Here is a 16,058-nt window from a genome sequence, read left to right on the forward strand (position 1 = left end):
CAGCACAAGGCCTGACAGGGTGAAGCAGGTGCAGTAGAGTGCACGGTTGGCGGCCATGCAAGAGTTCCGCAGGGCTGCGATCATCCAGAGGCCTGAAGCGATAAGAACTCTGAAATTGCAGCAGAGCGTCATCTGTGGAAAAATCGATAAGGAATTTTTTCATCTGGCTTTTGAAAGTGCGGACAAGGCGGTCGACCTCCCCATTCGATTGCAGATGGAAGGGCAGTGCTGTAACATGATGAATCCCTTGTCCAGTACAAAAATCACGGAAGGCCTGCGAAGAGAACTAAAGGCCATTGTCCGTGACGATCGTGGATGGAAGACCTTCTAGCGCAAAGATTTTGGACAAAGCCAGTGTCGTTGCCACTGTGGTGGGTGATGGGCATCAAACAACAAATGGAAACTTCTGAAGGCGTCAATCAACAGTAGCCAATAAGTACTGAGGAAGGGACCGGCAAAGTCAGCATGCACACCCATTCCCATGGCTGTGCCAGATCAGGCCACGGAGAGGGCATTGTACGAGGTGCAGCCAGTTGTTGAGCACACTGACCACATGCAGCAACCATGTGGGCGATGACCGAATCAATCCCGGGCCAATAAATGTGCCGGGGGCCAGGGACTTAGTCCGAGAAAGAGCCCAATGGCCTTCATGCAACAGTTTGAGAACACCTTTGCGAAGAGAGGCTGGCACCACGACCCGTGGAGATGCGCCATCCGTGGCCAGAACACCACCACCATCACGAACAGACAGACGAAGGTGCAAGGCATGGTAGTTGCGAAGGGGATCCGATACCCGGCCCTTGGTCCTGTCCGGCCAACCTTGGTGAACAAAACCGATCACCTGACGCAGGACCGGGTCCCATGCAGTACCCACCTGACCTGCCAACCTGTAAGTGGAAAACCCTCAACTGCACGACGTTCTTCCTCATCAATGTGGAAACAGAGTAGTTCATCACGATCAAAAACCGGGTCGGGGTCCATCGGCAATCGCGACAATACGTCACCGTTGGCGTGCTGGGCCGTGGGGTGATAGTAAATCTCATAGAGAAAACGAGACAAGTATAAGGCCCAACATTGCAGGTGGTGAGGTGCCTTATCCGGAAGCGATGCTGAGGGACTGAACAGAGAGACCAGCGGCTTGTGGTCGGTGATGAGGTAAAACTTAGAACCATACAAAAGAGCATAAATGATAGCGAGCGTCTCCTTTTCGATTTGAGAGTAACGCCGTTGCGCATTGTTGAGGGTCTTGGAAGCATAGGCGATGTGTTGTTCCAACCATCCTCATACCGATGGAGGAGAACAGCCCCTAGGCCATACTGTGACGCGTCAGTCGCCAGAACCAAGTGCTGACCCAGACGGAATGTTGCAAGACAAGACGCCAACTGCAAATGAGCCTTCGGGCGGACAAAAGCCTGCTCACGCTCGTCGGACCAACAGAAAGGGACGTTTTTGCGTAACAGCTGATGCAGAGGATGAGCTACTGCTGCCACAAATGGAATGAATTTGTGATAATAAGCAATCTTGCCTAGAAACGCCTGAAGTTCTTTGACCGTAGACGGCCGGAGTAGAGCGTTAATGGCCGCAACGTGATGACGTAGAGGACGTATACCCTCACGGGACAAGTAGAAACCAAGATACACAATGGAGGGTTGGAAGAACTGAGACTTGTCCAGATTGCATCTCAACCTAGCCGAATGCAAAACCCAAAACAGTGAATGCAAATTGCGAAGGTGCTTCTCAGTGGAGGCCCCCGTGACAACAATGTCATCCAGATAGTTTATGCAGCTGGGAATGGAAGCCGTGAGCTGTTCCAAACACCGCTGAAAAATGGCTGGTGCGCTAGCGACGCCAAATGGTAACCGCTGGTACTGATACAACCCACAAGGAGTGTTGATGACGAGAAATTCCTTGGATGAAGCATCCAATGCCAACTAATGGTATGCCTCCGATAAGTCAAGTTTGGAAAAGAATTGGCCCCCAACGAGCTTGGTAAATAACTCCTCAGGACTGGGAAGAGGATAAGTGTCAATGAGGCTCTGAGCAATGACAGTGGCTTTAAAATCATCACACAATCGCAGACTCCTGTTTGGTTTAGAAACCACCGCGATTGGAGATGCCCATTCGCTGGAGGTAACAGGAAGGAGAATCCCTGAAGCTGTTAACCTGTCTATCTCAGCCTTGACAGGTGCACGCAACGCCACTGTAATAGGGTGTGCCCGGAAAAAATTAGGGCGAGCTGTAGGTTTAAGAGTAATCTGGGCTTCAAAATCCTTGGCACGACCCAGACCAGCAGAGAACACGGACGAAAATTCAGAACACAATCCATCGAGCTGTTGATACGGAATACCCTCAGATATGAGGTGCACATCATCATCAATGGAGAACCCGAACAACTGGAAAGCATCATAACCGAACAGGTTTTCAGTGCCCACATGATCCACCACATAAAATGTGAGGGGCCTAACAACAGACTTGTAGGCAGTGGAAGCATCAAACTGGCCAATGATAAGAATTTTCTGTTTATTATAAGTTCTCAGATTTCGCGTAACTGGAGACAAGGGAGGGGAGCCCAACTCCAAATACATGCGAGAATTAATGAGAGTTACTGCAGAGCCAGTGTCCCCTTGCATGTGAATGTCTTTATCCAGAACACGAACAGTAAGAAACAAATTATTTGTTTGAGAAAGCACACAGTTAACATCCATGTCTGATGCCTCGTCCTCGTCAACAGGAACTTTAGGGGACTGACACACAGAAGCAATGTGACCTTTTTTCCTACATGAATTACACGTGGCCCAACATTTTGGACACGCAGCCCTGTCATGCTGTATGAAACAATGTGGACAAGACGGAAGTGCGGAACGAACCTGCTTCTGTGGTTGCTGTTTTCGCTGCGAGCGTTGCGGCCCAACCTGATATTGTTTACGCGAGTGAACCGCTGCCACATCTTCGTTCTCCTGTGAAACGCAAATTGTCCATGTCGAAAGTTGACTGTACTGTGCCTACATCACACCATGCGTCTATTTGTGCGCCAGCAGTGTGAGACACTTCAAAGGATTGAGCGATGCTTAGAACTTCCGACGACGACGGGTTTGGCAGTTGTAGCGCACGTTGCTGAACTTCTTTATCAGGTGCAAGCCGTAGAATGGTATCCCTAACCATTGAATCAGCATAAGACTCATAATGAATGTCCGTGACAAACTGACATTTCCTACTCAGTCTGTGTAGTTCCGCCTCCCAAGCCTGGTAAGATTGATGGGGCTGTTTACGACACCGGTAGAGCGCCACGGGGGCGGCAACGACGTGGGTGTTTTTTCGGTAATAGTTAGACAATAAGTAACACATTTCTTGGAAGGACAGAGAGGTAGGTTCCCGCAGAGGGGCTAATTGAGATAGCAGCTGATAGATCCGTGGGGAAATCCAAGATAGAAATAACGACTTACACATAGGAGTGTCGACAACGCCGAAATCCAAGAAGTGTTGCCGCAAACGCTTCTCATAATCCTCCTCCCAGTCTTCAACGGCCTCGTCATAAGGAGGGAATGGAGGCGGAGAAGAGGAAGACAGACAATGAGTAAGCGGCGTCGACTATGCCTGAATAGCAGGCATCAGCTGTGTTTGTTGTTCAGTGAGCACTTGCGTAAGCTGTTCCATGTCTGCCCCGTCACGAACACACAAATCCCCAATGCAGTGAAAATATCCGACCTCGTCGCCAAAAGTGTTATAACCTTTAATCACCAATAATTGCGTGGATATTCAAACACACTCACTTAGAAACAGTAGTTGGTTACATGATAACAACTCAGTATCTCTTATTTGACATGCAGCCGGCGCCGTTCGTAGCTAGGTGGCGCTCCCGCACTCAGCCGAGTTGGGGAACGACCCCTATCGCCGTTTGTGCGTACTGTCGTGGCGGCACTGTTAAATGTCATGGCACTGTCACAACCGAATGTTTCCTGAAAATTTGGCCGTACCTTTTTGTAACACCCTGTATATATAAACAAAGATGTAACTTAGCAAACGAAAGTGTTGGTATGTTGATAAGACACACAAACACACACACAAAATTCAAGGTTTCGCAACCAACAGTTGCTTCATCAGGAAAGAGGGAAAGAAGAAAGGATGTGGGTTTTAAGGGAGAAGATAAGGAGTCATTCCAATCCTTTACCTTAGAAGGAAAAAAAGGACAGCTACACACACACACACACACACACACACACACACACACACACACACACACACACAGATATACAGACACAAGCAGACATGTGTAAAGGCAATACATATTATATCAAAAGTATCCAGACACCCCCAAAAATATATGTTTTTCATATTAGGTGCATTGTGCTGCCATCTTCTGCCAGGTGCTCCATATCAGTGACCTCAGTAGTCATTAGACATTGTGAGAGAGCACAATGGGGTGCCCCGCAGAACTCGCGGACTTCAAACATGCTCAGGTGATTTGGTGTCACTTGTGTCATATGTCTGTATGCGAGATTTCCACACTCCTAAACATCCCTAGACCCACTGTTTCTGATGTGCTTGTGAAGTGTAAACGCGAAGGGACACACACAGCACAAAAGTGTACCAGTCAACCTTGTCTGTTCACTGACAAAGGCTGCCAGCATTTGATGAGGGTCGTAATGTGATAGGCAGACATCTATCCAGGCTATCACAAAGGAATTTCAAACTGCATCAGGATCCACTGCAAAGTACTATGACAGTTAGGCAGGACGTGAGAAAACTTGGATTTAGTGGTCGATCAGCTGCTCATAAGCCACACATCATGCTGGTAAATGCCAAATGATGCCCTTTTAGGTGTAAGGAGTGTAAACATTGCATGATTGAGCAGTGGAAAAATGTTGTGTGGAGTGACAAATCACGGTACACAATGTGGCGATCTGATGGCAGGGTATGAGTATGGTGAATGCCTGGTGAGCGTCATCTGTCAGCATGTGTAGTGCCAACAGTAAAATTCGGAAGTGGTGGTGGTATGGCGTGGTCGTGATTTTCATGAAGGGGCTTGCACCCACCCTTTTTTTTTTCTCTTCTCTCGTGGCACTATCACAGCACAGGCCTACATTGATGTTTTAAGTACCTTCTTGCTTTCCACTGTTGAAGAGCAATTCGGGGATGGCACGATCGAGCACCTGTTCATAATGCATGGCCTGTGGTGGAGTGGTTGTATGACAAAAACATCCCTGTAATGGACTGGACTGCAGAGAGTCCTGACCTGAATCCTACAGAACACATTTGGGATGTTTTGGAACACCGAATTCGTACCAGGCCTCACCAACCGACATTGATACCTCTCCTCAGTGCAGCACTCCGTGAAGAATGGGCTGCCATTCCCCAAGAAACCTTCCAGCACCTGACTGGATGTGTGCCTGCAAGACTGGAAGCTGTCATCAAGACTAAGGGTGGGCCAACACCATATTGAATTCCAGCATTACTGATGGAGGATGCCAAGGACTTGTAAGTCATTTTCAGCCAGGTGTCCGGATACTTTTGATTACATAGTGTAAGTTTACATAATAAAAAAAACTGTATACTTCTTTTAATTAATTCTTATGATTCTGTGACTTGTTAAAGTTTTCAGTTATATATGTTTCATTCACTTGTTCTGTGTCTATATCTAACTAGTGCCTATTATCATGGTCTACATCTAACTGGTGCCTGTCATCCTGTTCCAGCTTAGCTTCTGTCATTAAAGTGATCCCTAATCTGGCTGTGTTGCTTTGCTCAAAATGCATGACAGCTTAATCCACATGTTGTCCTTATGTGAAGGTCGCTGTACCATTTTGGAAGTTAAACAGTAAATTATTATCCAACAACCAATCTGTGCCTAAAATCATGTGTACATTTAAACATTTCACTACAAACATAGATTGTTGAAACGTGTTTTTACTGTAAACTTGACAAAAAAATTCTGCATTTTCTGGTTTACCTTTTATATGTGTTGTCTTTATTCCTCTGACTGGTAACTGAGGGAAAGCATCCAACAAATTATTTCGCTTTAAGAAGTGGTAATCTACCACTGATATGTCACTACCAGAATCTAAAATAACTTCCACAGTTATGTTACTCACAGTGAATGAATGTTAATTTTGTTTTCATATGTTCTTTAATTTGTGTATTATCTTCATGTAGTAAGACATCTGTTAAAGTGTGCTCATAATTATATCTAATTAAGCTAGAAGAATTTTTTTTGGGTTGTTTTGTATCGCTTCAGAGGACCAAATCTCTCTCCAGACGCATATTAAATTTCCCTCTCCATAGCAGTAATTCTATTAAATGTGTTATTGTGATAATTTCTGTTATTGTTCCCATTTCTGTATCTATTCCCTGAACATTTATAATCATTTCCATTGTGCACCCTGTTTCCTCCATTTGTAGCCCCTTCTTTAGTATGGTGGGTCCTCTGTTAACATTACCGTTTTGGTTGTTATTATTATTATCATTATTATATTAACAGAATCTTCCGTCAGTTCATGGTAGAACAACATTATAATAAATGAAAAGCACCAGTTTGCTTTTGTTCTACAATATTGTAGAACAAAAGCAAACTGGTGCTTTTCATTTATCATCATTATTGTTATTATTATTATTATTAATATTGGTAGTGCTGCCTGTGTATCATCTTCCAGCTTGCCTCTTGGCAGTATCTGTCTGTTCTAGATATTCCAGTAAGTTTATCACTTTTCAAATCATTTCCTAAACATATGTCCCTTACATGCCATATAATGTAATGTTCTTTGCTTTTAGGATCGTATAGTTATTTTGCTTTGTTGAAATGCCATTCCACAAAGTCTCTATGTCCAGTCTCTGAACTGTTGTTGTAAGGTTTTGATCCTAAAAGTTCTAATCTCAGTTTCTTTTTGTCTCCCTCACTGCAATACTTAGACTTAAAGGCTGTTTTGAAATCAATGTAAGTTGTGAATCCTTATAGCTGTAACATACTCCAATGTGTAATGTCACTCATCAAGTGGTGTACCACAAATCTTATCTATTAGAATCTGACCAGGAATCAGGTAACATGCCCATTAATGACTTTAGAATTAAATCTGGGTGGCTATTGCCTGAAGATGAAAACTTGGGAAATTTCCAGTTTCATCCTTTGCTCATTGTCATGGTAAAGTCATCACAGTTACTAGGTATTATTCTGTTCCTTAATGACAAGGCATGTACATCTTTCCTTAATCTTTCTTTGTCTCCTCTGTTTTATGATATCATTGTATTTGTGTTTGTATTAAAACTATCATTACTGTGATCCGTTAGTGTTGCTGACAGTGCGCATGTTGTCGTTGCAGATGTCAATATGTTGTCTACTAATTCTTTACTTTTAGAATATACTGCTGTATAATGTATGTCCGTACTCAGTTCAAGTTTTTGTAATCTTGGTTCCAATCCATTAATTATTACTTACAGAACATCGATTATTTTGTTAGTATAAGTGTGTAATATTGTTTCGGTATCTATGAGTTCTTTTGCTAAAATCTCAACTCTGTGCACTAATTTGTCATTTTCTGCCTTTATAAGATGTACATGCTCTAAAGTACTGTCTTGTTTACCTTCTGCTATCTCTAACCACCTGTCTATTTCAGAAACTGGATCATGTTCAGTCTCTTATCTTGTGTATCTACTCCACCATTAAGTTGGTCAGTAAATTCATTAAACCATGTTTCTAAATTTGTGAGTCTGGTGTCCATTTACATCATTCTGTTTACAACTTGGATGAACTTTTCGTCCATTGGTATAACTGTAATATACAAGTGAGCAACTGTTGTCAAGCAGTAACTCTATCAAGGTCACACTGTGATCTATGTGGGCCATCACACAATCCCAAACTAAAATAAATGTATAACTATACATCTTAATAATGTAGCTATAGTGAACTATATCCTATGTAAGTTGTCCTAATAGTGGAATTGGTGTCTTTATATTTGCTGCAATGACCTGGTTGTAATTTACTGTATGCAACAGCACTTGTCATAATTCACTTTAATCTATGTATTCACGCATTGACACCACTGTACTTTGAAAAGATAAAGGAAAAAAAAAATTCTGAACCCACCAGGTTACACAGTTTTGTGCCTCATCACATGTGACTGCAACGCTGTTTGCTGTTTGGCATTGTCTGCTATTGTGGGTATTAGCATGCTGCCTGATAGCGGTTCAGCAAACTGCAACATCTCATGAACAGCTGCTGACCTTGTATACTCTGAGCAGTACATAGGACTGCTTGTCATTGGTGCTTTGATTGTGCATATCTCAGTAGATATAGCTGAAATTCTGGATTGCCACTGGATAACTCAGCTGGAATTGTCAGTATAACCACTCTGAATATGTATTACACATTGCTGTTCATATTCCATCTTCACTTTTGATAAGTTGGTCCTGATTGTATGATGTATTCTTGTAATTCTGTGGCTGTTTAACTGCTTAGCAACAGAAGTCCAATCTTGTTGCTACAAGCAGATTTGTTCATGAACAGAAATTTAAATATATGAAAAAGTCAACTCAAAAACATATGTTATTCATATCTGTTGTGTTTCACTTTTTGTGCCCTTGGCTGTACTGCTCTCTGACGTTTGAGCATCGTACAATCATTAGTCTTGGACACTGAATAGTCATGTCAGTATTGCCAGTACTGCCAGTTACTTCTTTAAAACTGTTACTTTTGAAAGAAGAATATATAGCTCAACTATTTCAGTCTGTTCTCTTTAATAATGACTTGTTGCAAAAGTACTGTTCCTTTTGTAGAAGGTGTGAACTATATCTTAATTTCTAAAATTCATCCTCAAAGTAATCCAGCAACATGGGTAATGCATGAATTGGGCAGACTTTCAGACTTATTACGTGGATAGACATTCAAAGTGGACAGACTAATTTGGTTGGATGGTTGATTTGGGTTAGGCGACCAAACAGCACGGTCATCGGTCTCATCGGATTAGGGAAGAATGGAAAGGAAGTTAGCTGTGCCCTCTAAACATTTGCCTGAAGCAATTTAGGGGAATAAAGGAAAACCTAAATCAGGATGGCTGGACACAGGTTTGAAATGTCATCCTCCCAAATGCAAGTCCAGTGTGCTAACCACTGTGCCACCTTGCTCAGTGGACAGTAATGATGACAGAATTTGAAAAGGTATTAAATGTGCTGCTACATTCAGTTACGAAGGGTTCCCCAGTGGAAATAGTAGGAGAATGAATGTAAGGAGAATTGCTCCTTAAGTGTGTCAAAGTGCCATAGGGGGATGTTGGTACACAGGAGTTATTCAGCAGTGATGTGAATAATTTGGTAATGAGAGAGGCCAACAGAAGGAAAAAGAGAGAGTATAAAGGCACACCCATACAGTAAAAAGTAGGGGATTTAGTTTTATTTAAGAGTTGTTCTTATATAAAGTTCACCATTTATACGAGGAGCTGTTCTTAAAAACTAGGATGCCACACCAAAAGCAGCCATATTAAATGACCTGGAGACAGAAAAGGATGAAGGTATGTAAAGTGTTCAAGACTTGAGACCATTCATTAGCAAATACAAGAAGAGTAATAATAATCCATGTAGTTTCAAAATTGTATAGTATAATTAGTTATGTTGAAAAACATTAGAAATTTTTGATTATAGGAGTATATATTTACTGTTCAGCCAACTCAAAAGATGTTTGAGACCATAAATATTCTTATATTGTGCAGTAAGGAGGTATAAGATGAAAGACAGACATAGAGAAGAGGCAATCTGTAATATTGCACGAGCGTAGGGCCCTGAAAGACTAGGGTTTTTAGAGCAGGCCCTTGGAAGGGGACAGCATGTTGTGTGTGCTTAAGGTATTAAAGGTGTGTCACTGTGGGTCTTCATAGGTGACTCGTGGTGGGAAGTGAACTAATCGAATTTATTTTAAAATTTGGTGTAGCCGAAACAATGGTAAATGTGAACAATGCTGGGATGCACTGTCTTGTGTTGCTGCAAACAAGCCTATTTCCTGACTCAAAGCATGTGATGTGGCTGCACGATCCTGTCCGGATAACAACTGATATGTCCTGCAGATAACAAGATATGCAGGGCTGTTAAAATCCTGCATAGCATTGAGTGTGGCCCTCTTGAACCTATCAATTCCATGTTTGAATGACAGTCATGAGATCCCAACCAACTGAGCAGCAATATTGCAGAACCATAATTCGCATTCTCAATAGGACAATAACCATAATTCTCAATAGGCCACAGTCTTGATAATGTTGACGTCTGAAACATCCTGGAAGAATTTCTCCTTCTTAAATGAAGCATTTTGTCATAAAAAACCAACATTCAGATTTGATTAATGAACGAGAGGACCACTCCTTAATCTTTCATTAATGTGGAATCTGGATTGTATTACTCCTACCTACTTTGTTTAGTTGCCCTGAAGTGCTAATAATTCATATGTCTAAGAATGCCAGTTTGGTGTTTGTTTCATGCTGCCATCATGGTGTTGCAACTTTAATGGCCAGCAGCGTATATAGTCTGCAACAGCGTGTAGAAAGAAGATTCCTAATATGATGGCGGACAGTGTAGAAGTCGTAGTAAGTGACTCCGGGAAAAACGTTTATTTTTCGAGTATAAAGTGTAATATGTGTTTAGAAAAAGTCATAAATGGTATTAGGCTGTGTTCAACGACTCAAAAGTGGATACACTTAAAGTGCTTCGCACATTGTGAAACGGAAAGCCCACTATGTGAATGTGGTGTAATACACTGTGATGTGCGATGGAAGTCATTAGCAAAACGTGCCGCTATACGGGAAGAAAATGTACTGTTTACATTGGAACAGGACCTTTTGATAGCGAAAAGACGCTTAAATCATCTGGAAACAATTATAAGTGACATTAAAAAAGAGCAAAACAATGAAAATCAACGGTGTACTAGGCCTAAAATAAGGTATACAAATCAAAACAATAGAAATTATGAAATTGAAACATCAAATAATTTTGAAACGTTAGTAAGTGCCGAAGATGCTTTCAAACAGCTGAAAACTACGAAAGAATTTACGACTACAAAGAGTGTTTCAAAAGAAAGTCCTCTACGAAATAATTCATTAGGTGTGAAAAATGTGATGGACGAAATTTTTATTTTTTCAGACAGCCACGGAAGAGGTTTAGCTAGTATAATGGCATACAACCAATCAAATTACAAAGTAACAGGAATAACGAAGCCTGGCGCCCCTTTGCGTGAAGTATTGAAAGATTGTGAGACCTTAGTTAAAAAAGGCTCGATATGTGTCATAATCGGCGGAGGAAACGATGTATACAAGAATGAGAGCAGTAGGGCGACTAGAGCGCTGAAAGAAATCTTGGAAAAAGTACCACACTCTAGAGTGTATGTGCTAAATATCCCACACAGGCACGATTTGCTGGAGTTTTCGTGCGTAAACCAAGAGATAATTAGTACAAACAGAAAAATCAAAAAAATCTGTAGTAGCTTCAATAACGTAACATATGTTGAGGCCACAGTTTCAGTTAGAAGCCATTTCACAAAGCAAGGTCTGCACAGAAACAACTTTGGGAAAACAGTGATGTGCAAAGAATTACTGGAAGCAATAAAATACTCAAGGCAGTCAAATAGCCATAAACTAATCCTAATGCCATGTCAAAATGAAGGAGAGGAGAAACTAATTGATGCAAGAGTGGAAACAGCACTAACTGCTCAATCAATAACAACAGCAGTACCAAAAACAACTGCAAAACCACCAGCAGCTGCACCAATAACAAGAGAAGAATCTTCAGTAGCTGCACTAACAACAAAAGCAGAATCATCAGCAGCATCATCACCAACAGATGAATCAACAAAAGAAGCAGAAGTAGCAGCAGTAAACCAGCATCAGGGACAAAACTAACAGCAACAGCAACCAGTCATCAGGCAAATCCTTCATCACCTCTAGTACTGACAGAAGTGGAATCCTTGATACTACAAGCAATGCCACCACCACCACCACCCTCAACTAAAACAACAGCAACTGTGGACTCGACAACACCAGCTGGCAAGAAAGTGTCATCTGCAACACGTGAGTCCAGCAGGAGGAGGAAAGTGAGTAACCGAAGCAATGATTTTTTGTGGACAAGCATGGCAAAATCAGTCCTTCCGTAAAACTAATAATCACACATCAAAATATTCAGTCACTTAGAAATAAACTGTTAAATGTAGAGGCATTATTAAGAACTGTGAACAACCCATCTATCATATGTGTTACCGAACACTGGCTTAAGGAACAGGAAATACCTCTTTTCAAGCTAGAAAACTATACAGTAGCTTCATATTTCAGTAGGACAACCCATAAAAATGGAGGTAGCTGCATTTATGTGCAAAATGGGCTACTGGATGTGGTAAAAAGTAGAGCAGATTTATGTAAGTTAAGTATTGAAAAAGAATTTGAATGCTCTGCCATTGAAATTGTGCTTTCTGATCTACGATATGTAATCATTAATGTTTATAGATCACCTGACAGTAAATTAATCACATTTTTCAATAGCTTAGATAAAGTATTAAGCAAGGTTATTAAGTCTAAATGCAAACTAATACTTTGCGGGGACTTCAACATTGATTACCTCAAGGATTCTAAACATAAGCAAGAACTCCAATCAACATTCACATCTTTCAACATGCACAATACAATCAAAGATCCGACTAGAGTCTCTGCTAACAGTGCCACTTCAATTGACTACATTGTCACAAATATTCAATCAGAGAATTATACTGTAAACATTGCTGAAAACAATTTATCTGACCATACTGAACAAATAATTACCATAAATCTAAACCTAAAGGACAGAAAGTATAATATTAAGTACCAGCCAATACACAAAGAAAACATAAATAAGTTTACCACCAATCTGGCTAAGGAAGGTTGGACTGAACTACTAGATAAAAGCAATGAAAACAATGCTAGTATTTTTATAACAAAGTACTGTGAATACATCAATGAGGCTTTCCCCTACAAAAACAAATGTGTCTTTAGTAAAACAAAACAAAATAACTGGATAAGCAGGGGCATTATGGTATCCAGTAATAGGCTCAAAGAGCTGCATGGATTAGTTAAGTACAAAACAGAGGGTTCAAATCTTAAGATGTATTATGATAGGTACAAAAAAATATATCAAAAAGTCATAAAATGTGCCAAGAAAAAGGCTATTGAGAAGGCCATCAGCCTTTCAGAAAATAAGGCTAGGACAGCATGGCAAATCTTAAATAAAGAAACAGGTCATAGAAGGAATAAAAAGGACTGTCCCAAAGAAATTAGATGGAATAACACCTTAATAAAAAGCCCAGATGCCATAGCAAATGTCTTTAATAACTACTTTGTAAATATCTGCAAGCATATGACAGACGATATCAGAACTTCAGCAAATAATGCTTTAAATGGGTTAAAGCTGAATAATCAATCATTAAGTAATTCAATCTACCTGTTTCCTACGAGTGAAACAGAAGTAATTAGAGTCATAAACAACCTGAAAAACACTAAGACACAGGATGTTTACGGGATCTCAAATATGCTGGTGAAACTGTCTTCTACCTTTATAGCTAAGCCACTTGCTAAATTATTCAACGAATCAATGGCAGAGGGGGTGTTTCCAGAAAGCCTGAAAATAGCAAGATTAATACCGCTATATAAAAAGGGTGATGCGAAAGAACCAGAAAACTACAGGCCTGTGAGTATTTTACCAATAATAGCAAAAATTTTTGAACGTATTCTGCACAACAGGTTGATGAAGTTCTTCACAACATACAAAATATTATCCAGAAGTCAACACGGTTACCAGAAAAACAAGTCCACCACTACTGCTACAAAGGAACTTATTGACTATGTGCTAGATGCTTTTGACAGGGAAGAAACTACAATAGGGATATTCTGTGACCTATCCAAAGCATTTGACCTAGTAAATCATGAATTGCTTCTGCAGAAATTAGAATTCTATGGGATCAGAGGCACGGCACTTGACTTATTGAGTTCATATTTGACAAATAGATATCAGAAAGTGGAAATATCTGATGAAAAGGAAATACATTTTACTCTGACACACAGAAAATTACACATGGTGTACCACAAGGAAGCGTGCTTGGGCCACTACTCTTTTTGATTTATGTAAATGATCTCCCCAGTGGCATCCAAAATAAGGCCATCCTCTATGCTGATGATACCAATATTGTGATAAAGGGTGCAAACTTAGAAGAATGTGCTCTAAACACTGAAGGGATTCTTTGTTATCTTGATACTTGGTTCTGCAACAACAGATTAGTACCAAATTACAAGAAAACTAATTTTATCTGTTTCAAAAATAACAGACCCAAACAAAATTTGATAGGATTAAAAATCAATGACAACAGTCTTGAACAAGTAACAAGTGCGAAATTTTTAGGTCTCTACATAGATGACAAACTGTCTTGGTCAGAGCACATCAATGCTGTATGTCATAAGCTTAACTCGGTTTGTTTTGCAATTAGGAAGCTAAGTGAAATTGTTAATATGGAAACTCTGATAAAATATTACTTTGCACAATTCCATTATGTCCTATGGAATTGAGCTTTGGGGGAGTGCATCAAATATGAAAAAGATCCTTATTATACAAAAAAAGGCAATCCGCATAATCTACATCTACATCCGTACTCCGCAAGCCACCTGCAAGCCACTTGCAAACCAAAATTTAAAGAACTAAATATCCTAACGGTAGTAAATGTCTACATCTACAGAATTGTAATACTCACTAAAAAACACATTAATCTCTACCAAACGAACGAACAGGTACACCAATATGAAACCCGGAATTGCTGGAAACTAAGGGCAATTCAGCATCGGACCAGCCGATATGAGAAAGGGACTACATACATAGGAATGCGCCTCTATTACTGTCTACCAAATGTCATCACAAAAGCAGAGAGCATAAATGAATTTAAAAAAGGTATTAAACCAATACTGACAGAAAACCCATTCTATACTATACAGGAATACTTTGATTACAGCAAAAGTATGAATAAATAAGGTATGATAATAAACTTGTATGATTTTAGACTATCATGATTACTAACTTAGGTGATTTTAACATGTGTTATTATTAACTTTTTATAATATTGTTAATTTGAAGCTGTATAAGTAAACCCTTTTCATTCAATAAAGGGATATTTTGACTACAGCAAAAATATGAATAAATAATGTATGATTATAAACTTGTATAATTGTAGACTATTATGATTATTAACCTATGGGATTTTAACATGTATCATTATCACTTTTTATAATAGTATCAATTTGAAGATGTATATGTGAAATTGTAATGTATTCTCAACTTCAATGTAAAACATGACAATGCCTATATGTAAAGATACAACATGTATCAAATGTATTACATCAAATGGCTGCTGAATAAATCAATCAACCGTTTAAAGTTATTTACTGAGGAAAATTGCCAATCAGTTTGGACATTTCAGTAACGTGATCTCCAGGCCCCATGAACCCCATATATAGATAATCAGATACATGAAAACTTGCATATCTGGAGCCCTCAATACATGGGTTCCATGAATTCATTTTTGGAGTGTATACTTCGAAAACTTGACATCAACTGAGCACACCTGCAGTCGTGACCTTAATTATGCATGTTTTGATACCTGTTCATTTATAACATAAGGGCAACTGCAATATTAACAGAGTTTCTTAAAAAATCCAAGAACTTCTGTTTCCTTATATGAGTTTTAAATTTGGGGACTGGCAAACACACTACCAGTTTTATCACTAGGGAAGCTGTTTAAGCATCAGTAGAAAATTAGCGGGCAGTAACTCAAAAAGTTGTGTGTCAAATTATGTACCATTCAAAGTGTATTATCCAATGGTACTATATAAACAACATCCAGTTTCATCGAAGAGCTTGTACTCTGCTTTAACCTAAATGTGACAATAGATATGGCAGTTTTTACAACACATCTAACAATATAGTGTAGGATAACACTGAGAAGCAGCAATACAACACAGAAACCGATATGTGATACCTTTAATGATGGTGCGTGTGAGCTTTACAAAAAATTAATGCCATTCTTCTTG

The sequence above is a fragment of the Schistocerca gregaria genome, chromosome 2 (genome assembly GCF_023897955.1).
Source record: "Schistocerca gregaria isolate iqSchGreg1 chromosome 2, iqSchGreg1.2, whole genome shotgun sequence".
NCBI lineage: Eukaryota > Metazoa > Arthropoda > Insecta > Orthoptera > Acrididae > Schistocerca > Schistocerca gregaria.